A 25,459-nucleotide genomic window follows, 5' to 3' on the forward strand; every position below is an offset into this window, starting at 1 on the left:
ATTGAAAATATGCTGGTTTTAAAATCTGTTGACTTTGAACTGTTGACTTCTGTTGACTTTTAGTGAGACGAGATCCCAATAGTGAATCTTCTGTTGCTCACATTTTTACTCAAGCTCAAGCTGAACAAAACTATGATATACAAAATGAACTTATTGGAAATAACAAAAAAAAACTCAGTTGCCAAGGAAATTCAAAAACTTACTTTTTTGATTGTTTATTACATAGACTGGTTTGTCACCCCAGGCAACCAAAAAATATAATAGTTGCTATGGAGATAAAACCGATAAAAAGCTGCCATTTTGAAAAGTGCTGGCAGGGTGGCAGAGGCAGAAGGTGAGAATGAGGGATTAGAAGCATGTCTTTAGTTTTTGCTGTTTTCTGATTCCTGAACTATTCTGACCAAAGCAAAAAAACCTAACAAGCCAACCTCTTCACATTACCCTCGTCGTCTGTTTGAGATTCCTTCTAACTCTGACTTTGCCATAAAAGGCTTCATTCTAATCAACGTCTTGAGGTTAGATCCTGATTTGCAATGAGGAGAAGAGTGGACCAAATTTAGGCACGCATGTGAATATGCTGTCCTCAGGCTCAAGCACCTGCAAACCCATCATTAGACAAGGATGATGGGCAGAAAGCAGAGAGAGCTGAGGGAAGAAGGGCTCGAAAACGTGAGCTCTGTTAATAATGTTCAAACTTAAATGTTATATTTGAATCAATTACGTCACGTTAAAGAGTAGAACCAAAGGTGATTCATTAGACGAAGAAGCTTCTGTGGTTGTCGGTGAGTCAGACTCCGAATGAACCAAAATGAGATGTTTCTTGTTGTGTCCTCAGGCGTGGATGAAACATGTTTACCCTGTACGTGCGTGTGAACATGCAGAGCTCCTTTTGCTGTTGGTGAAGGAACGTGTGTTTGCACAAATCCTGGATGTAATGTACTGTATACGTGCGTTATTCATATTATTTACACTGCAGAAGTGGACAACCTTTCCTCACATAGCAAGTTCACTTCTCTGACAAATCTCTTCCTGAGGCGACTGCTGCCGCCGCTAAATATCACACACCTGAATGCACAGCCACTCCCTCCCATACGGTGTCTCCTCAAACCCTATTGCTATGCTAAAAATACACAGCAAATCATGCAGCGCTTTCACCTTGATGAATCTTTGTCAGGCGGGGAAAACACATGCAGGATTAGGGATGACTTCATTTACTTCAGCATATCTTTAATGTTACAGCCAAAGAAAGGCAGGCATAGATGGATGACAGGCAGTGTCTTTAGATTACAGTACAGGCTCACTTAACAATCCGCTCACGCTTGGAAATTAAAGGATGAACTTGTCTGGAATTGTTTATGCATTAGAAAAATGTTTTTTGTGCTTTTGTTTTGTCTTTGAAAGACTTTCAATATGATTATAAAAGGTTTAAAAATGCTTTTAGAAAGGTCATAATATTTGCCGCCATAAGACACAAACTAAAAAAAAAAACAACCGACAAATTTATTGGTCAAAAAGGACATATTATGAAAAAAGGAAATATATACGTTTATGTGCTTCACATGGGAAAAAATAGATCGTTTAATTATTTTTTCCAATGCAGTTAGTTGCCCAGATTTGTGAGGTACTGTGACATTATAGACTGGCAGCAAGATAAACTCCGCCCCTAAATAAGGCTATGATCTAGGTATGGTTATTTGATCAAAAAAGCAGCATTTTAAAACTATGTCTGTATTATATTGGTTAATAATATTTACACTAGTTATTTAAGAAATTGCATTGACTTGAATTAAAATGACTTATTTATTGAACAAGTCCTTTGACCATTTGCTACAAGAATTCTGAGTTCTATAACTGTAAAACATAAAAAGTACCTTACCTTAAATTAAGAAACTGAAAGGAAAAGATGAAAACAAGACAAAAATAAAAGTATTAGCATAAAACACAAAATATCAAAGACACAAAATGAAAACAGAGTATTTTAAAGGAAATTTGTGTGGAAAATGTAAAATATTGATGTGGCTTTGTTTGGTAACCACATAATAAATTATACACCTAAAATACTAAGCAAGAAAACAAAGATTAAAATTTCTAAGATTAAAATCTCACTAAAATAGAAATGAATAATCAATTAAGGATTGCACACAGATAAAATATAGAATAAATGGCCAGCGGATGCTAGCCGCCCTCTTTGTGACTGGTCACATGCGCTTCTCGCTCTTCCCATCAGTCAGAGCTGCATGTGAAAATTTTCTTCAATTAAAATAACACTTTATTTTTTAAAATGGCAGCTTCTCAGTTGGTTTTATATCCCTAGAAACCATTTTACTTTTGATCACCTGGGCATGATGAACAGGTCTTTGCAATTTCTTGAACAATTGACAAAAGTAAATTTTTGGATTTCCTTGTCAACGAAGGAGGTTGTTAACCACGTCCTAGTTCTTAATATGTTCATCTCGTATGTCATATTGCTTCATTCAGCTTGAGACAATGATTCATGTATTAAACTTTCGCAGTATTCTAGTTTAAAATATGCAAGCAATAGGGGAATGCCACTTTTACGAGCTCACCCAGCGAAAGCTGTTTAAAAACTACAAATTCTGATTCCGCTTTTTTCCCCAAGTAGCTTCCCAATGACGTTTAAAGAGTTAGAAGGTGATGCACTCAAAGTTTGAATTTGTAGAAGGTACTTAAGATGATTTTTCTTTTCAATTCAAGATGGAAACGTCTTCCTAAGGTCAAAGGTCAGCAAAACTTTGGTTGTGGTTGTAGCCTTAATCTTGGAAGGGGTTGACATTTTGTGAAAAATCGCTCGAACAAGTTTTCTTTACCCATATTGTACGGAAATATCAAAATAGTCCAATTTTACTCTTTGCAATAACATGAGTGAAAAGCAGTAGGCCCTGTGGCCAAAAGTTCCTTTGGATATCACTGACACGTGTTTGAATGTAATTACTTGATTTTGAGCTTTTTTTTAACCCCATAAGAGTCCCCATCCCTTTTTTTTAATGGTTTTCTCCTGCTATGATGTCATCTTTTTTTTTTTGAGTGGGGGGTGGGGGGTTGTTCCCTATGCCCAAGGGTGTGTCCAAATTCAAGGGGTGCATTCTTCAATGGCCGCAGCCTTCCCGGGCAACGTTGGCCGGGTCCTTCGTTGAGCGGGTAGGCCGGATATTGATTGCTGTAAATTTGGACAAATCTAGCCTTTAGAAAATTCCAACCGTCATTGTTACATAGTTACCGTTACATCGAATGTCCTGTCGAACAGAGAGGAGCAGTGAACCAGGCATTGAGCTCATTATTTTACAATAATTATTTCCAACTTCAAGTCCCACAATACAGTCCGCCACTGTTCTCAGAAAATCTCCAGGTTCGGCTGCAAAGCATCTTGGGATATGGACAGCATAGAAGGATACACTAGACCAATCCTTGAAATCAGTAAAAAAAATGGTCGTATTCGTTGGCCGCATTTGAAGGAGTCCTTAAATTTGGACAGCACTTGTTGCGGCGTTGTGACGTAAGCGGCCTACAAATGCAGCCCTAGAAGAACGCAGCCTTTCAATTTGTACACACCCCAAAATTCGTTTTCACCAGGTACTACGTGCGAGTTTTTGAGGAAGTGGCGTGGACAACTTTTTCACTAAAATGTACAGTAAGAACGACGACTTGAAAAAAAGATTTGGTCCCTGCAGTCCAGGGCTACTACAGACCAAAAAAAGATCATAATATTACAGAATAATAGTTTTGGACAAAACAAAAGTTTCTTTTTCATAAATATGCAACATTTAAATTTCATCTAAAGTGAAAATTAAACCCGACAGCTTTAACCACTTTTTCCACAAACATTAGGTGACAACATATTTAGACATGGTGCAGGGGTTTTATTCAAGAGTAAAGCAATATTTTGAATGTCATTTATATGGAAAACAGTTTTTTTGTTAAATTATCTGTTATCAGGAGGTTGAGCGGAACTGTTTTCTCCATGTGTCTCTAAAGGACTTTCCTGCAGCTGGATTTGCATCGAGTGAACTGAAGCAAAAGATTTAAATGGCATCAGTCTTGCTATTAAAGCAAAAGAAAAATATCAGACAAACAGGGAGGAGCGCCTGCCCCCCTCCCACATCCACACGTGCATGTGCGTGTCTGTGTGTGTAGCGGGGGGGGGGGGGGGGGGGTGCAGTCCCTCGCCTCTGCTCAGTGTGTGCAGCAGCTGCAGCTCGCAGCCTGCATCCACACTGTGGGGGCCATTCTGCTGACTGAAAAACTGATGGATACAAACAGCCGAATGGTGATGAAAGATGGCTCAGAGGAGAACGCGCAGGATAGGTTTCAGAGCACGCTCTTTCTTCTGCTTTAGCAATTCAACATTTGTAAACGTTGAAAACAAAAGCCAAGTTTCTAGGTCAAGATTCGCTCCAAATTAAGGAGCCTTTAGGAAGGTTTCTTAAAAAAAGGTAATCCACCCATGACAGTAAGGGACAGTGTCACAACTCCTGACCAGAGGGATGGAGAATTCTGAGACCTGCTCTATTTAAAAGAAACGAACACGTGTTTCGAGATGCTTGTTCACGTACAAAGATATACTACAAAGAAAAACCCTGCAAGCGCTGCAATCAGTCTTAGAGACAAAGAGCAGCACATGTGCACATAAACACAGTTGCGTGGGACCCACAGTCTAATGAGGTAAAATTACAGAGTGCATGAATGGGTTCTCTGTTTCAACCAATGGGTGGAGTGAACTCAGACAAAGCCCTCACGCAACTTCCCATTCATAAGGGCAGAAAATGGACTTCATTTTGCGTAGTAATGCCTCACTCTTCTTCTCATCTTCATCCCCTCGCTACCCTCCTCCACAATTCCAGGCTCAATCTCCCCCTTCCACTTGCCTCCCACTTTCTGTTTCAGCCACTATTCTCTGTCCCCATCCCCCTTCTGCAAAACCTTCCTTTTCTACCCCCCATCGTCATCCATCATGTACCAAAAGAGACAACTCTATCTCTACATCTAGAGCAATGCATGTCCATCAATGTTTAGGAGTTTTATCATCGCCAAGGTTCCCTCTGATCCAAATGACCACAAATAATAAACATTAACTTCCTGGCCAAAATAACATCTGTAAGTCCATAGAATGCCTTTCTATTGGCTTATATAGTAGAGAGCAAAAGTCTGGAAAGTATCTGTTTCAAACTTCCACGGTACAAAAGAAACCCAATCTATTTATCCATTTTCCAAGCCCGCTTAATCCCTATCAGGGTCAGAGGGTTGCTAGAGCTTATCCCATCTACTGTTGGGCAAAGGCAGGTACACCTTCGACAGGTCGCCAGTTCATCACAAGATAAATAAAAACCTTTTGGGAAGACCAACGTGAGTGCAGATCGTCTTCCTTTTCTTTGTCTGAGCTGGCCACTGGCTCCAAACTGTACAGCATTTTATTGCACCGCTAATGTTAAGTTGGAGTTGTGAGGCGCTGTAAGCTAGTGGGAGCAAGTTTAAACAAAGGGATGATGCCAATAGTCCTACTCACAACTCAGAGGCAAAATTCTGAAATTACTCCTGCCGCTCTGCAGAAAACATGTCTTAGCAACAGTTTAAAGATCGTTTCCGCTCCGATCATATTTTGCTCTATTTGACTTCTATTATTAGAGAAATCCCCCCCCTGTTGCTGAGACTTTACAGCAGGGAGCTTGGGGGCTGCCCAGCATTATTTCTTCGTTACAAATAATCTCGTATTCAATCAGCATATTTTGTCTGCTCCTGATTCACAACCATTTGAATAAAGAAATACTCAGAAATGCAAGTTTGAGCTTAATTTTCTTTATATATGTCCTCCATCATCAAAAAAATGCCACAAGAAGATTTTGAAATCTCCAAAAACACAATCATTACAAATAAACCCAGTTCTAAATCCTATTCCTGTACTATGTCATCACATTCATGGAGTGTCTCAAGTCATACTGTAGAAAATCTTGGTGATAACGTCTCTACAGTCTTGTTTGCACAGACAAGAATCTTAAAAGTTGTGTAAAGACAAAATTGAAGGAACAGCTTTTTTGTGAAAGTTGTGCAATAGGCCACTCAAACCTGATGTTAAGTTACATTTAACAGCTTACACCTTCTTGTCTGATTGCACCTAATTGACATTCATGACGAATGTCTCAAGATACATGTCACAGAAATTCTATAACCTTAATAATCTCAATATTATACAGAATAGATACCCAAGTGTATTTGCTTTGTGCACTACTGTTCACATTAGCTTGTTATGCATAACTGGCTGAACACAATTAGATGTAGATGCTTTTGAATTTTTCTTTGCACTACTATCAAGTTTCTTAATGACTGACAGCCTGGAGACAATGTTCAACCAAGCAATTACTCACCTGGAACTTTTTAATCAATCTTTGCTAAAAGCAGTGATGAGATCCTGTCATTTCATATCATGTTTGAGGACATGAAGCCATCTGCAAGGTCCTGCTAACAATGAAGAATAAAAGTTAACTGTGTTTAAAATTCTAAACCTTTTTACTAAAACCTGAAAATTATAGAACATTTTCAGTTACAAACTCTTAAAATCTATCATTTGAAGTTGATTTACAAAAGCTACTTCACTGAATCAATCCAATTTCAGCTCCATTAGACTCACATTTTTATTTTCCTATTAAAACTGAGAAGGTAAAGTTTTTTTTCTATAAATTGACTTGATATAATTAACTGGATTGAGCCAATTTGATTTGTGTGCTAGGTGTTACTTTTATAAATTCCACAATTAAAGAGATATTAAGTCTCAAAGTTGCACATTTTTGTCAAGGTTTACGAAAAACTCTCCAGTTCCAACAATATGGATTTTAATAATAATAATAATACTAATAAACTTTATTTATATAGCACCATTCAAGATAAAACTCACAACATTCTTCAAAATAAAGCACAAAAAAAAATTAACACATTTTGGCCAGAGGCTTTAAACCCCAAACAGAAAAGAAAAAAAGAAACCCAGTCATCTTACTTTAATTGCATCTTTATGTCACTAAGTCAACCAGCTGCAGATGTGAAACATTCTAGTTTGTGTTTGAATCCCTGTTCAGAGTAACTGTCACTTCTCTACACACTGGGGTTTTGTGTGCTTTCAGTGAGGCGCAGCACTGATGTGAAACAAGCCACTAACAAGCAGCAGAAGGCAGGAGTGAGCTCCCACGGAGCAAAAAGATTAAGTGACTTCTACACAAGTTACTGCAGACACATCCACAAAAACGCTTACTTCTTCCACTTATTGATGATATCTGCTGCTTAGGGGCGCTTCGCCGCTGGGTGATGTGCACAGGAGCTGATTGGAGGGGTGATTTACGACCGACCGTGAGTGAGTGCTTCTCTGAGCTCCGTTAGATGGACCTCAGAGGAGGGAAGCCAGGACTGCAGGGCGGGAAGACAAATTGGTTGAGCAAGGTTAAGTAGGAAGGACTTGAAGGAGGACAGGGCTGGTCTCAAAGCCCGGATCCACTGTGCAGCTCTGGTCAGGGGAAAGAACGGACCTGTCAACTGGGGGCAGGATCCCTATTTGTCAACACATCTGACTCCCCACATGGTAGTCATCAAACATAGGTCACAAACACTTCACTGAGGATGTCTGACAAAGCAGCATTAGACCTCTATTGATTAAAAGTTGCATCTTTCTTCACATCTAATATGTCACCTTCAACTATTGCTAAAAGCATAACATTACCAGTTAGAGAATCAGGAGCTGTGAAGTCACAAGGTCTAATCAACTCAGAGTGCCACAATGAGTCAGTTACAAACACGCGTGCCCTCTGGCAGAAATTATCATAATTGCATAATGAAAAGTGGATTTGGCCTCACGGCGTGCTGCCACTTGAATCAGACATTTTGGCGGAGCGGCCGTCAACTTTCGGCTCTTGTTCCGCTCGTGCTCACGCTCCCATAAAGGAGAGCACACAGGGGCCAAGCGTCCCTGCCAGCACCAGCTGAGTTTGTTTACTCCAGATCAGTGGAGACATCGTTGTCATGACGGTGACTGAGGGATGAGGAGATGACTGATGGCTCAGGTTTTGTAACTGTGGTCAGAAACTCTGCTTTTTTTCCTCTCTTTTTCTTCCCACTTTTCAATTTATAATGATGCTTTGAGCGGGAAATTCTCCCCGTAGTTGGAGCTGACGGGGTTAACTGCTGTGCTCAAGGCTGCATGAGCAGATCTTCCCATTTGAGGAAGGCTCAAGAACAAATGTGTTGGCAGATGATGCCGCTGACCCTGCCTCTGCCAATAGGACATCATTCATGTTTATATCAGTCCATAGCCGGGACGCCAGAAAGATTTCCAGAGGTATTATTCTTCAATAACGCAGTAATAAGTCTGTTTCAGTGCATCCTTCAGCCATCAATAACGTTCATCTGACGGCATCATGAACCCCATCAGCCCAATACCTGCCTGAAGGTGCAGCAACAGCAGCAGAGGCCAAGGTTTGTCAACCGGCAGCGGACAAAGTTGAACCAGAGTTCAGCCTGAAAAATGTCTCCAGTGGAGCCACTGTACAGAGAATGACAACAGCAGATCACTGATGAGACTTTTCAACAAAGGTGGGTAGAGTTTTTGATTTCAGGTAAAGAACTCCGCTTTAAATCCTAATATTTCTGGTGACATGCAACTTCTGAACAACCACAGGAGGTTTTTGGAAGCTGTTTAACACCAGATCTGTGTGTCAGAGGCTAAAAATGAAGCATTGTGTTTGTTGGTTATTAAGTCGTGCAGCAGTCCTGGACGGCAAGGACCAGATTGTTTTTGCAATTCTTCTATCTTTCTGCATGTTTGAGCAAGAATTTCGTCCCCACCACATACTCAAAAACTCACCAACATTTGCACACATTTTGGGCAGTGTGAATGACCCCCCCACACACACACACACACACAAAAAAAAAATTATGACATCACAGCAGGAGAAACCGTTAAATGATTGGAGCCAAGATTTCCTATGGAGTTTAAAAAGTTATATGTCAAACTCCACCAATGAAACCAAAACACGTGTCTGAGATTTCCAAAAGAAGGTGTGAAATTATTTTGGGATGGCCACAGGACCTTCAGCTTGGTGGCCATTTTGTGACAAACTTTGAAATTTGGCAATTTTCTCCAACATATTTTTATCAGAATATTGTGAAAATGTAATGAACAAATCAATGTCCCAAGCTTAACAAAACAATATGATATAGGATATGAATATATTGGAAATTTTGAACTTGGTTAACCAAAAACCTCTGTTGCCAAGGAAATCCAAAAATTTACTTTTGCAGATTCATCTTACAAATTAGATAGACCTGTTCGTCACCCCCTCGCAACCCCAAGAAAATATGGTCACTATGGAGATAAAACCACGAGAAAACCGCCATTAAAAAAAAAAAGTGCTTCTTTTAAGGAGAGTGAGGTTTTTTCTTTAAACCATTAAGCCAATAAGAGCTGGTCAAAAAGGGGCGGCGATGACAGGAGTGTGTCCATTACATTCCTATGAAACGAAAGCCTATTCAAAATAAAAATTATTTTTTAATGCAGCCTCATTACTTCTGAAAAGATTTCAGAATATGGATCTATGCTGTTAACCTGAGCTCCCAAAAACAATCCTCTGAATTTTCATCAACTGAAAGCAATTTGAATTCTTGCTTAAAGATCAAAACATGGCAAAGTTTAGGGGAGGATGAAGAGAAAAACAAAAGAAGGAGAGGCGGCTAATGAACACAACGCTGCCAACATCAAGAACTGATTCAGAGCTGCAGCCAGAGTTAGCAGATGGCGGGTGAAAGTGAACGGAAATGAGCGCTCAAATTTTCGACAAAACTCTTGAAGGATGCAGAGAGGCGGAGGGCGCGCTGTCATGGAGACAGACCTCGTCAAAGGAGCACAAAGGCAGCCCTAATGCTGCAATATGTTCTTGCCTGCAGTCAAACTTGTTCCAATACAATTTTAATCATCAAATCAGGCGATTCCACATTGACTGACAGTCTTGACTGTGCAGAAATTGTTTCGGCTTATTCCGATAATGGATCTAAGCCCCTGAAATGAAAGTAATCAGAATCACATACTCATCAGTGTAGACCGGAGGCCATCCAACCACAAATGTTCAAACAAGCACAAAAAAAAAGTGATGACATGGAAAACAAGAGATTTAAATTACAGCTAAAACAGAACAAAAGCTGCTTTTGAAGTCATGTTTAAGCTTTAAAAAAATCTATTTATATAAAGCATTAACTTATTTAACAGGTATTGATTTAGAAAGTAATTCAGTGGTAAAATCTCACAACAAAACCTTCAAGTGCACAACAGCCTCCATCAATTTAACCCCTTGATGCCTACATCTATTTCCAATTATAAAAACTTTTTTACTTATGTTTTTGCTTCCAAGTGGATGCTAAATCAAGTTGAAATAGTTAATGGAAGCAGTTTGATAAGTCTTCTGTCTCTAAACTCGTGATTTTTTTGCAAAAATGTCATGTTGTGTGCAGACGACCCAAGAAGGGGACTTTTCTGAAAAATGATTACAGTCAAACAGCAGTTTTAAAAAGACGTTTGTGATTATGTACGTTTAAATATTAAACAAAGCATTGGCACAGCTTGGTTTTGTTAAAAACATGAAGCCTTTTTCTTAACCTTTTCCTCTTTTTGCTGTATAGTTTGATGGTAAAGGTTATTTACTCCTCAAAAACTGTGCTTTGCTGCATTTCTAAAAAAGATGAGGAAATGTATTCCCTCACCAGATGTATGCCTTAATAAGATTTTGGACAACTTTCAAAATGTGGTTCTTTTTTCTTTTGACTTTGCAAGTACATGTTCTAGATAAAACATTTGCAAACAGAACAATCAGAGAAAATGTTAGGATAATGGAGGTATCTTTCTGGAGCTTTTTAATGATGCTGCTTTATGTTAAATCTATCCAACCTCTGGCTCAGTAGCTTTAGTTTTTTAAAATTCCAAAAGAAATCATGCACATATTTTTTTCTTTATCAGCGAGCAGATCATTCATCACTTTTATGCCCTGCAAAGGGGCGCATGAGCATGAATGAGTAGCCATAATGAGCCGTTAGATGAAAAGCTCTATGTGCAGAGAAAGACGGGAAAACTGTTAAGGAGCTTTATCTGTGTGAGCTGTGAGAAAATCTGTTGCTTCTCCTGAAACCTGAAATCCTAAAAGAACAACACCCATCCCGTCGAGGTGCTGCTGCTCTCCCCTACAGCACGCACATATAGTCATTATCATTTTTTGAACAAACACACTCCCCACACGAGTAAATCTTTCTGTATACAGTCTGTCCTACGGCTCATCACATCCCAAAGTCTCACTTTCCTCTTCTCCTTTGTGGTTTCAAGACAATCTTGTGCAGCAGAGGCCCAAACCAATAAAACAGAACAGAGAGAAAAAGGAAACGGCACAGAGCTATTTAAAGTTGGGCCTTAAGCACTCTGTCAAGTGAATCTGTTTTTTCTTCTTTTTAGTTTTAGTCTGGAAATGTTAGCCCGTAAGGCCATCATGGAGGCTACACTTGCAGCGCAGGAGCATCTGTGCACGCCTTTTGGGCTTTTCCCTTCCCATCACCCAGTTGGCGGGCTCAGACCGCCCTGAGGCTGTGCGGTCATGGAAACCCAGTCATGTATGAATGTTAGATTGCTTAAACAGAACTTCAGGAGAAGAGGCTGAGAGCTGAGAGGAAAGGACAGGACAGGTCAGGGCTGTCCTGAGAGACGCATCATGTGACGCAACAGAGGAGAAAACGACATGATGGAGCTGTGTTTACATCCTGGAGACACCAACAGGTCGAGAATGGTGTTTTGACTGATGATCAATCAATATCCAGAATGAACAAACCTTTTATTTAACAGTAACACAATTATATTGGTTAAAGATTAATAGTGTCTGATGAGAAATAGACTTAAATCCCCACTCATTTTCAAAGCGTTCCCAGTGAACTTTTAATTATGATTATGCCATTTTAAGCCCAAATCCAATAACCTGCATCGTTTTCTAGGACATAGTTTATGCAGAGCAGCAAGAGCTCATCAGAAGTTAGAGTTGTGGGCGGTACTGCTGGCGCAGAGTAAGCCCGCCCCTCTTCCTATCCCCGTTGCGAAGCTGGAAGCTTATGCCCCATCCAACATACTTTTGACGTCACAAATTCACTATTTTTCTAAAAGTAAGTTTTTCATCTGCCCCTGATTCACAATCGTTTGAGTAAAGAAATACTGAGAAGTTTCAGCTTAATTTCCTTATAAATGTCCTCCATCTTCAGAAAGTCGTTGGTGTGGGTTTACTTTCGCATTAAGAAAGAAAAAAAGAAAAAAAAGGCAGTTTTTGGATCAAAAAGTGGTCATTCATTCTGTCTCTTCCCATCCCCCATAACTTAGAACTCTCTGTCTACACGCTCTTTCCCTAGCTTACCGCCCCACAAACTACCAACTTAACATTACCAGTGCAACAAAAATGGTAAGCAATATCAGAGACTTCCAGTCATACAGTTTTTTTTATTTTTTAAACAGTTTGGGGGTTGAGTCTAAAATAGTATATTTTAGTATATATTCTCTGTTTTTATCACTTAAACTTCTTTGTATTTAAAACCGCCTAAAAAAACAAGATTGTGTCACCCAGTCTGCAGTGAAGAGACCTGTTAAACTGATCATAATCAATCTTTAGAATAATTCCGCTCTTAAAAATATTAATCAAATGTAAATATGATCCGCTGGTATGTCAAAGGCCTAAAGAAAAGTATTTGCAATTGCACTCCCGTGTTATGAAGTCTGCATAGTGGGCTGTATAAACACTGACTCTGACCCTGGAGCATCTTCATGTCTGGAGCAGCATGTTGTGTATCTTGCAGCAGCTAAAAATAACCCAAGTGTCGCCTTGATTCTTTCTTTGACTCACTTTAATGCCTTTGTAGTTGCTCAATTGAATGAAATTAATTTCTAAGACAGTTAAAGGGCTTCCATTCTACTTCGAAGCATGGCACAGTTTTATGAAAGAGTCTGGGCAGAGGAGGTTTATGGACAGAATCAATAAAATAATCCCATAATACTAAAGAACTCAAAGATTGCTGTGAAAATGACCTTTGTCTGCCTGATAATGGAGGATGCGGCTTTCGAGGAGCCGCTGATGAAATTGAAGTAATATGTTCATTTGCTTGTTGTTCTGATGAATCAGTTCTGCTTAGAAGCAACAAAAATGTCAAATGAAACGATTCCTCCCAGACATGCATTTCTAATTTGACTAGATACAGTTTTGGTCTGTTTTTCTTCGTTGCGTGCTCCGCTCGAGCCTTCTCCTCCTTGCTGCACATGGCAGTGTTCGTGTGTGCCAGTCTGCCTTAGTGTGGTGGAGTGTGCCGGGCAAGGCTGTGACAGGGTGTCGACCGCGGTCTGTGAACCTGGCTGCTCTGATCAGCTCTGCCTGTGACAGAGAGCGAGGGGGACATTGCCCAGCCGTGGCTGCCCCGGTCGGACCAATCAGGCGCGAATGCTCGTGGTCATGCCTTCTGCCACGAGGAGCGCCAGTGCACAGATCCCTTATAGATCCTAATAAGCTCTCCAGAGTGGGCACGTCGCTTGTGTGCGCTCATAAAACAAAACAAAGCTTCCTCCTTGCCTGGACCTGATCTGACCACGAGAAATCTCAGCCACGTGTTTGTGCACTTGTGTGTTTGAGAAAACTTTATATGCAATCTGAAGGACTGCAAGGACGTTCAGTTTAATATTTTTAACTAATCTAGCAAAAAAAATATCCTCCAACTAAAATAAATACATAGTTTTAACATAAATTTGAGCTGATGTGTTTCAGATACAAAACCTGCAAAATAAAACGATTTTAACCATCAGAAAAGGCATAATTACATAAAACTGTTAACAGCTCCACATCTTCAGGCTCTGGATAAAAGCAATACTGATGAGAAGCTCCTTTATCATCTCCTTCAGCACAGGAAAAACTGCTATGAAAGAAAAATAGATAATTCTGCCCCACAATTCCTTGCAGCTGCAATATTCAAAGAGGTATTCAATTGCTTTTTTACTTTAATGCAGCCGTACTGTCAGGGATTCATGTAAATAAAAATCAGAGCAGGAAGGTGTGAGATGCAGAGCGGAGCAAAATGGATTTTTCTTTACTCTTCTCAAGTGCCAACCTCTGTGATGAGAAAGTATTTCATATTCAGGAGTCATTTGGTGTAGTCTGATTTATTGAAGACTAAAACAAAAAATATATGAGAAAAGCATCTCATATCACTCCATTTTTTAGAGAGTTTTTATATTTCTAAAATTACTCTGCAGATCAATATCACGGCTCAAGCACATTGCAGCCTCAGCATCCTCTTCTATTATATTTCCGTCATTTTCCTACTGATTCAACCCAAGTTAAGAGAAAGTGCTGAGAAAAGAGTAAAGTTTTTTGGCTTCATCATGGACTGAAAGTGGAAAAAAAAGTCAACATTTCCATGTATAACTGTAAATGAAAATGTAAGTACAATTTTTTTTGTAATGACTCAGCAACCCTAATGTTACCGGATCTGATCTAAAAATACCCAACAGCAGGTCTGCCAGCACCAATTAAAGGAAACATTTACACATTTATTTTTATCAGTCAGATGACAGGGGATGGCCTTTATTCAAAGAACCTTAATTAAAAGTGGCAGGAGGTCACCTCTCATCTTTGGTCAGAACTGTCCACAATTACAGAAGAAATATATTCCCAATTAGAATCCAAAAACATCACATTTGAATGACAGGAAGCTAGAAATTTATCCTCTTCTTGGCTCCGTTTCCAAGGGTTAGAAAACTGTGGAACAGATGGTTGCAAATCACCTTTTTGGATGCATTGCTAGCTAATCTCTACAGGCAACGTGAAACAAGCAAGGAGGTATATCACTGACAGCAGCCACCTACAGTGCAGTGTAACTAAACATCAAAATCAGGGATACCCACACCTTTTTGGCATGCAAGATACTTTTAAAGCAACCAGCTCCAAAAGATAAAAAAACAAACATCTTTCATGAGTATAAATTCAGAGCCCACTGGCCATCCATCTTCACAATCAATGGATTTGTGGGGCACTATATGTCAAAACAGAAAAGAACAAAAAACGAGTCAAACTTTGTTGCTAAAATAAAATTAAAATGCGGTTAGAAAATCCAGTTAATTTAGTATCACAGAAAACACACATTTATATTGTTTAAAAAGAATTAAATGTGTTAATTACAGCAAAACGCAACCAAAGTCACATTTTTAGTCATTAAAAAAAGCTCCTTAAAAACAGAAAAACCTGTGTTTAAGATTAGATTTAATTTTGTTAATGCTGATCCTAAAGATCATTGAATTGTTAACAATATTTCATCAAAGGTTTTGTGCTTTTTAAGTGTTTTTTTCTGTTTTAAACTATGTACCATGAGGTCAGTTTTAAGCAAAACGTGTGACTACAGCAGAAATTTAAATAAACTTAAATGACAACGCAAGCTAAAGCTAAACAACAACAACAGGTCTGGTGAGAAGAGTCCCTCCACAGGAGCCCTGATGTGGCCTTGTAAATGTCAAACCCAGTGAACTGAGCGGAGGACAGCTGTGCGACAGGACAGTGACGGTCAAATAACTGCATCTCTCCGTCCTCGTGGCTGTCACGTTTCAAAGGCTCCGCCCCTTCCTCTGACCCGTGGGGCAGTGGCATAAGACCTGTCACCCCGTATTACAGCCTGGACCACGACAGCAGTGTTCATATGTAAATGCGTCAGCATGTGCAGATTCACGAGCCTGACATGTTAGTTTGAATATGCATGTGCGGCCATGGCCGCGGCGGCATAAACATCCCTGCATGCGGGACAATGCTCATCTGCATCCCAGCTTCCATGCATGTGTCTGAGCAGCTCCTGGAATGTTACAGTGACATTCCCAGTGGGAAGGAGGTTCATGACTGTTGTCGTTTGTTATACTGGCCGTATCCCTTCAGGAGTACAGACGATCTAGAAGTGACATCTGATTTTATCCACACTCAGTTGGGCATCTCTCTGTCTGTACACATCTTTTCTCCTGTAACACAAGTCCGCTCTACTGCACCTGTTACAGGGCAGTATTTACTGCTTTTCTCTGTTCAGCTGCAAACATATATACGCTTAGATTGTTTGCTGCACCAAAGGACATTTGCATTAATGATGCAATTTATTTTATTTTGTGCACACAGGTTCTTATAAGATTCCTATTTAGTGTGGCAGTCATTATAAATAAGGGTTTTCCTAATCAGTTTATCATTTTTCAGTGAGTACCGTATGTTCCAGAGTATAAGCTGTAACTTTTTGCTTATTTTGGCAAGGGGTGCGACTTATGCAAAAAAAAAAAATATTAGCTCATATTTCCAATAGTTTCCCCGCACAGCAATTGTTTCCCATAAACTGAAGGTGAGTGTATCAGTATTTGCAATTGGCAGCATCACAGAAAAAGAAGCGTTACCAAAACAATTATGGAAGACAATCGGATCATTTATTTTTTCTTTCCTCTGACTAATGCGAGACAGCAATTCATCAAACTGGGTTACAGAGACCCTGAAATACTGAGCATCAAAAAGAAGCAGTGGACGCAAATTTGACGCGTGAATCATGTTCAGTGTGAACGCAGCGTTATGCCGGGCTTGGCAGATTAGTGCAGAAGCATTGAACTTTTCTTCTAAAAGTGCAACTTATACTCCAGAGTGATTATATAAGATTTTTTTTCCTATTTATTTTGCATTTCTTTGGCTCCTGAGACTTACACTCCGATGCAACTTCTAATTCTGTGTTGTAATTTATACTCCGGTGCGACTTATACTCCAATGTGATTTATACTCCGGCGCAAGATATGGTACATTAAAAACCTTTCAACAAAATATCCTGCATTGATTAGAAAATATTCTTTTATACTCAAAAATACTATGCTTATTTGATTCATAAAACTATATAGGCACAATTATAGGCTGTCTATTATTCAGTGCAATACTACATTACTCCATGGTCACCGTCATAGTCTTTTATCCTTCAGCGACACTGCATGTACTGCACATATTTTAGATTTTACATAGTTTAGATGTTTTTTAAATGTATTTTATATTTACTTTTTTTTCTAATCCTGACTTTTATATAACACCTTGTAAGCATCATAATTTTGTTGTTCATAAAGACAAGAAAGGAAATTGTGGTTCTGAAATTCACAGTTACAATATGTTTATTATTTTAAACTAATATATAATTACCAGTAATGATTGTATTGTGTTATTGCTGTTTTGATCTGCCCTGTTGGACAAACAAATGGTTGAATGAAATAATACATTTTCTTGCACATTAATGGAAGATTTTACTCAAAAGGTCTCGTGCACTGAACAATTAACACTAAACAGATTAAATTAATCTGATTTTTTTTTAGATTCAATGTTTAACATAACTAAACACTTCCCCTGTTTTTTAGTGTATTTAGTTTTGGTGAAGGCTAAGATATGCATGGCGACACTATACTCCCACGCAAATGGCAGCGCGCCTGTTTGCGAAGGGTCAGGGCCGACTGTAGGGCTCGTTTTCCAGAGGAGTCAGTCTGAGTCATGGAGAGCTCCCACAATCCTCCTCGCTCAAACATAACAGACACCAAGTCACCTGCCTTTTTCAAAAACAGGAGAACATCAGAAACCACTGCGTGGAAGGTCAAGAGCTTTATCATTTTACGTGACAACTCAGTTTAATCTAGGTTAGTCTTGATGTATGTCTGTGGCTAATTATTTACCATTACCCTTGTGGAACACATGATTCCAAGTTTGGTCAGTCGCCTCTTGAAAATGGCCATATGGTGACTAGAAAGACATCCAACCCCATCCAAATCTATAAGGGATATTTTCACAGTGGCCCTATCCAAATGAAAGCCAATGCTCACTTCCAGAGTGATTTTGTGCACTGAGTGCAGGAAACACGCACTACTGCATCTATCATTTACATCTGATGACCTCTAACAGCTCTAATCACTTGGTAATTACATGGAAAGGGAGCAAAACACCTTCCCTTCGCTGTAGCTTTTAAGTGGCTTACAGGAACTGGCAACCAGAAAATGCAGAGCCGGGTGCACAGTGTCAAAGCAGAGGGAATCCAGACTTGTTGGCAGGCTTAAAAACACACTTTTCCCTCAGCGAGCCGAGCTCCAAGGATTAAGTCTGGCAGTGTGCTCACGTCTGCTAAACGAGATATAGTCATAATACCTCAATGTTTCATGTTGTGAAAATGCAAGTTAGTTGATGCTGCACAAGTGAAGGACCTCCTGTCCTGTTCACGAACTCACTTATCAGCACCAGTTATTCCATCGGAGACGAAGAAACGTATGATGCAGCAGATAAAATTACACAGCTGTTTATAAAGCATGAAAAAGCATGGAAACACACAACTGTAAATGATAGGGGTGTGGCGATTCATTTTAACAATGATTCCATTTAAATGTTAATATTGGTTCGTTTGAACGATCCGATTCAGTGACCTTAAATCATTCCAGGACATCTTTAGCCAAAATTTCAGCCAGTGTGACTCACAGATAAATACCTGGTACTGAACAGAACAGGTGAGGTTTTCCAGATTCCTAATTTTTCTTGCAAGATAATCAACTGTAAATTAAATATGTGTACAAACAAACAAGTATTCATGGCAAATCCATTCACATTTTAGTTTCCTATATGGATATAATCGATTTATTTCATTTTGGTATAGGTCGACTTGATTTACAACTTCTCTCAGACAGATTGATCCAGTTAGATCGAATAGAAATAAAAATTGATTAATCCTTAAACCCCTAATAAATGACTAGAATAACAAGCAAGAGCACAAGGGAAATGAGAGAAAACAAGAAATCATCTAAAATGTAAAAAGAAAATCATCTTTGAGTGCTGCACTTCATGCCTGGGCGACTGTGAAAAAATGTTTAGTGTCATTTTTTACATTTTACCTGCTTTTTTTTCTAAATGAAACAAAAGAAAAATGTCGCTCACCAGCTGCAGAAAAATCGCCTTCAATTCAACGTGCCGCCGCGGATTACCACCTCAGGATTTGTTTCTAGCTTTGAACCGTCAATGAAATGAGGAGCCGGCTAATGAATCCGACAATTTACAGCAATATTGATTTTCCTCATACAATAAGTCATTATGAATTCAACAGAGGAGCAATTAAACCGAAGCCACGTGAAGCTTTGTGAGTGGCGCGGGGCTGAAGGAATACTTAAACATGTTAAAAAGCAGCAGGAGCGACTGAGTCCTGCAGAGATGGGACGTCACTCTGTGCATCTAATGAAGTGTAGTAAAGTATGCCTATTTGTGGACCATTATGGCAGTTTAAATTGTATTTGCATTTATTTTTACCAGCTTTAGAATTTTTAAAACAAAACACGCAGTAAAAACTTGAAGACTTTATATTCTTCCAACACGTGACATTTCAAAATTTTATTTCTTAATAGGCAAATGCATCTTTTTTAAATTTCTCTTAATTCTTTTTTGTCATTGAAAACTCAGTTTGTGATTTTTATTCTTGTATTGTTTAAAGGTTTTTATCATTTAATCTAAAAATCTATTAAATAATGTAAAACCAAGTTAAGAAACAGCTTTTTTGGTTCTTCATCCTCAAGAAAACCCCCAACTAGTTTATCTATTTTGAAGAGGCAGTGGATATAAATCACCTCACCAGACAGCTTAGAGGCTATATATCACTCCTTTGACTTTTCTAGGCTGTCCTTTGATCATTTAATAAAAATCTATGTGCACTTTATCATTCAAATATGACACTTTGTCCCCTTTTCTGGAGTGAAAAAAATGGAAAGTTCTGAAGCCACTGCCAGATTTAATGCACTCCTCATCTCTCTGTGGAGCACAAGCAGCGACCTTTTCTAATCCTACAATGCAGAGAGAATGGTCAATAGTGGGGTGGTTACCGTGGTATCAAGGTGGGAGGAGACTCACCCAGTGATGGACTGCAGGTGGTTCCATACCCAGAAAATATTCGTTTCACCCACAGGACGCTGGGCTGCAAAATGTCCAAACTGAATTCATTTGATGGAAATCAAAGAGGGCAAATAGAGGTTATGCTGCGGCTGGCTGCCTACCAGAAACATAAATTCTGAACAAACACATAGAACCCATACGTTACGTGGAGAGCAGCCACTCACTGATCACAAAGCTTGAACTGCTAATACCCCAAATCAATCACCTTCACGTGTATAGCGATCACTTTCTGAAGCGCAGGGGAGGAACTCATTATGATCGCTGGGATTGGAGCTGCCGTGGCTGCGGTGGCATTGACGAATGTTCCACCAATGTGGCATATTTCAGAGATAACCTGGGGCGGTTTCTCGGCGGGTGAATAATCCCGGGTGCTGGCTGCTCCTCAGGTTAATGGCTCTGAGTGGTGGGAGTGTGTTACTTCTGAGAAGATGACATAATCACTGATTTAGGAGAAATATGGAGATGGAGGGACTCTCCAGACCAGGAACAGGAGGGCCTTTAAACCTGCAGAGGAACACCTGTAATCCTGGAAGTATTTGAAATAAGGTGTGACATAAATTTGGACTAAAAAGGTAAACATTGAGCCAGAAAACATAAATGCAAAAATCCAATTTGTGTGTGTGTTTTTAAGAAAATACTCATTTAAAAGCTTTCCAGCACTTCTGACAAATTTGAAGAAGGATTTGGCAAAAAAAGTCAGTAAAAACTCTTTTTCTGCAGGACTAAATCCAGGCACCACCCCTCTTTGTGTCCCTGCAGAAATATCTGGACATCAGAACATGTTGAGGCACAGATGTGCGCTCATTTAAAACCTGAAATGCAAACTCTCCTTTCCGGAAAAGCTGTCAAATATTAAGAAATAGCTATTTTCATTTCAAAAATTAATTAACTAATTAAAAAAAGAGCAACCAAGGGGCGAAATGAAGTGTGCAGATGTATGCAAGCGTCGCCTGCGTTCTGATGCCATGTGGTGCGTTTGTGAACTCTCAGGATTCGGTAACAACAATGGGATCAAATGAGGAGACTTTCTTACCGCTTTGCGAGTCTGTGAAGATGCTTTAAGATGTAAGATGGTTCTTTGTTTGGGAAGGGAAGGTCGTTTTGGACTTGATGAGGTCCAAACTTGAATGTCTGAGCTGCTCCTCTTCTCTGGAGAAACCAGCTGGGCGCCTGTGCGGATGTCAGTTTGGACTCACAGCATCTCTAGAGGACGTGGAAGCGACTCTGAGTCCATGTGCTCCGTCCTCGTCTGTGCTACGGCGAGGAAACTATGTGGTTTGCTGCGTAAAGCCGGTGCCAACATTCCTACGGGCCCATTCCGTTAAGAAGATGTTAGACAATAGTCTTGTCATTTTGGCACGGATCGGATCGGAGCTCCTCCGGCACCTCGAACAGCTGAAGCCGCGGATCAAAACCGAGCGTTGCGCCCCGTTCTGCTCATCTCTCAGTCAGACAGAGCCGAACATTTGACCGTAAATATGTCACGTGTGGCTCCGCTCCCGCGTTCCAGCTCCTTCCTTGCTTTCTTCTTCAGGAGAAGCAGGAATCTGTTGATCAGCGGAGGTCCACTCGGTGCTCCAGCGGTGCCCTTGAGTTGTTTCTGTCCCCGGGACGCCGAACCGCGCGGTCCGCCACCAGCTGAGCAGGAATGTCGGTAAATGACAGCTGGATTGTCTCGGTGAAAGCCCGGAGAGCGTCTTTGCAGGGGAACGGGGAGGTGGGCAGGATGCTGCGCGCGCGCGTCTTTGACAGTGCGCGCAACCGACAGGTCACACAGCGCGGGTCCATAAACAGCTGTCCTCCAGAAAACCTGCACTGCCCTGCTCTGACCTTTACATACAAAAGATTGGCAGATAAATGGTGATCATCTTTTGTTTTTTTTTTAATATAATTTCCGAATAAATATGGTAAATATGGTTGACCTTGCTGAACCCAAAGTATTTGAATATTTCAAACTAATTATCAATCAATTGTATTATTTTGCATAGCACTTATAAAAGTGCTGATTATTAAGTCAAATATAAACAAAATCCCTAAACAATAAAGCAATAAAGGTTAACAAGCTGACTAGATCTGCTTGATGGAATAATTTTTATTATATACAAATATAAACTAGAACGAGTATTAATTAATAATATTAGACACTTTTGATAAGAGTTAAAATAAATGTGCTATTATTGAAAAACAGGCACTTTTGTAGCAGAAGATTGTTATATTTCATGGTTATTATTTTGGATATGACTGTTGTATCTTGAGAACATTTTGGCAACGACATAAGATCATTTTTTGGCAATCTTTCTGACTGTTTTTTCACATTTTGTATTTTATTTTATTTTTTTATTAATGGTACAAACACAGCCTAGTATCGAAAACAAAACCTTTAACCCACCCAACAAACAAGAGGCAATTATAACATCCCATAAACAAACATGTATTTATAGATACTACATAAAAGACAAAAGAAAAAAAGGAACTAATAAAGATAGGAAACAAAAAGAACAATGACTTTTGTGCATCTTACCATATAGTATGTTGAAGAAAAGGTAGAAAAATAGAAGACCAAACACATTTTGGACCTGGTTATTAAAGATTATTGGATCAAAGTTAAAGAAGACATTTTAAAAATACCAGACTTTTAAGTATACTGCTATAGCTGCTTGGTGTGATACCTACTGAAATCGTCAAGAGAGAACCAAGAAATGTACTTTATATACAGTATCAAGTAATTGCATGAAAGATGATCACAATAAACTGGAAAAATGTCAAATTACCAACAATAGAAGAATGGAAAAATGAACTCAAACAAGTATAGGCTACGTAATGGAAGAACTGACAACCTCCCTTTATGCGATGGTATGTTTTCAACGCGAGATGGAGAAAGTAAAAGAATTTTAATTTTCAAGTTCGAGGATGAAGAACCAAATGAAAACCTAATACAAATAAATACAAATATGGTTGTGGAAATATACCAAAATACGACAATGAGCCAACAAATGAATGGAAGAAGGAAGCTCAGTGGATTCTGACGCCATTTTGTTGCCCTGCCTTACATCATCTTGTTACTTGACAAGATTTTGACCAAGACTCAGTTGTTCTCCAGAAAGCCCAGGTCCTGAGGTTACAAAGCAAATCTTTACTCTTCTATTGCCATATTTATCTTTTGTGTAATTTTTATTTACAGAGAAGCTTTGCATCTCATAATGCATATAAATCATCCATTGTGAGTATTTGTACTTTAATAAAGTGTAATTCAAAGAATTTCTTTGTTTCCATGACAACCATAGTCCACTCTCTGAGTGACATTGCTGCAACGTTTACTCCAAAACTTGGTGGTGACCTTCTTGAATACATTCCTCTTGTTAAAAAATTTTTTTTAGCAGATCATTTTGTTTACAAATCAGATGATTAGCAGCTAAAGCAGCTTCTCCATCACCTCTGCTGTTGTGTTTCCTCCTGGCATTAACGCACCATCTTCCATACCATCAAGCCTTCGCTTTTATGAAGAGCACACCTGCTGATAATCTTTCTCGCCTCCTGGTTCCAGCTTAACTTCTGCTTTCCTGCAGAAGAAATGAAGAGCTCTTTTAAATGACAGACGTTAGCTCCCTGTTTTTGAAATAATTAACATTATTTTTAAAAAAAACTATGATTGTTTGATCGGAATTTGGCAGAAATTACATTGTTTTTTAATTGTTTTTATTATCAAAGATTTTTGTGAAGTTAAAGTAAAAAGTGGATTTGATCATTTTGCAGTGTTGGATGGTAAAAACCAACCAAAAAAAAAAGACTACAAATTACACAAAAACAATGAAACATTTTAGGATGCAAAGCATTTTTCAGGAAAGTTAAGTTGGTGTGGATAACTCAGGGCAGGACGTCTCTAATTCCGCACAACCAACAGGGCTTCGGCTTCCTGCTGACACTCTAATGGAAGAACTTGGATCATTCCAAGATGTCACCATCTCTGCCCTTCAGGAATGTAGAGGGGGAAGGAGACATATGTGTTGTCTATCTGTTTGCCTGCTGACCTTACCGGGTCTCAGATTGTCACAGATGGCGGAAACCATATTTTAGATTATTATAAATAAATATAAAAATAAATTAAATAAATTTATACTGTATTCATCCCTCAATGGGGAAATTCTTCTCCGCATTTGACCCATCCCCTGGGGGAGCGGTGAGCTGCAGCTGAACCGCGCTCGGGAGGCAGTAGTGTTAAGGGCCTTGCCTAAGGACCCCCACTGGGTGATGTTAACTGCTCGCCATTGATATGGTAATTGCCCCCCAGTACCATTGCTGGATTACCCTGGATTCCTGCATGGTAGCTTGTCACCTTACCAACCGAGCCACCCAGCCACTATGCAACACATTTCAGAACTTCTGGAAGGTCCAGATTGTGACTATTTGAAAAAAAACTGTGTTAGAGTATTTGGTCACTTTTAAACACAATGCTCCAATTAATACACCTTAAAGACCAACTCTGATAATTTTGGTGTTTTTAACATGTTCTTGTAGCTTTTTTCTGTTGATGAGGATAAAGATAATTAAGCTTAAAATTGCATTTCTGAGTATTTCTTTGTTTAACTTGTGGGGAATCGGGAGCAAACAAAAATATGATGTAGTTGTGACATACATAAGCTCCCCGCTCCGATCCATTCTGATGCATCCATTTGCAGTCAAATAGATCCATGTACGTCTTTGTTTTCCTCGGTCTTTCATGATTCATGCGTGATTTTTTTTTTTTTTTTTTTTTTTTGCAGTTTATGCATATTTTACGTAGTTTATACGCAATTATTACACAAATCTTGTGTGTGATTTTTGTGAGATGAAAATGCAAATTTGTGGCTTTCCATGAATGTTCCATATATGTCCACGTATGTCTAATGGACTTTTCCAGCACTACCACTGATGTATAACTTTTACATTGCGTATACGGCGCACATATCACACTAAAATTACATATTTGATGCACAAATCACTAATGAATTGCATATAAACAGCGCAATGGTCACACACGGTTCATGTTCTACGCTGAGTTAAGTGTTCTTTGCATGGTTTATTCTTACTTCTTCCTTGGTTTTAATGTGGTTTCATTTGTGATTCATGAAAATTTCACAAAAAGACCACAACTTTTCTCACTTCTGTGGTTCTAAGGTGGTTACGTTTTTGTTATTTTGGCTAAAGAAAAACCGTATAATCATACTTAAAATACCAATGGGAACACTTTTACAATAGATCAAAAGATGATCGGAGTGGGACTTTAAATTATGACATTTTGAAATAAACAGTTGCTACTCAGAAATCTGATTGTTGCTAATGTTTAAACTGTTTAAACAAACCTTTTACTGAGAGGTTTCCCCAAAGCTGGAAGGCTTTATTTTCAGTCTCTAACTCTGCTTTAAAGCGTCTTTACATCACTGTTGTAGTCATGACATTGTTCGGAGGCCGACTCA

At 39.2% G+C, this 25,459-nt stretch overlaps 1 protein-coding gene across 1 annotated transcript in view; it reads right to left on the reverse strand.

Moving 5' to 3' along the window:
- Window positions 1-23,646, reverse strand: part of LOC101167210 (gap junction gamma-1 protein) — a 44,848-nt gene extending 21,202 nt beyond the window's left edge. Inside the window, exon 1 of the mRNA XM_023957409.1 lies at window positions 21,040-23,646. The gene's annotated coding sequence lies outside the window, so the exon portion shown is untranslated. The remainder of the gene's footprint in view (window positions 1-21,039) is intronic.
- Window positions 23,647-25,459: the final 1,813 nt, after the last annotated feature.

Source organism: Oryzias latipes, chromosome 8 (genome assembly GCF_002234675.1).
Source record: "Oryzias latipes chromosome 8, ASM223467v1".
NCBI classification, from domain to species: domain Eukaryota; kingdom Metazoa; phylum Chordata; class Actinopteri; order Beloniformes; family Adrianichthyidae; genus Oryzias; species Oryzias latipes.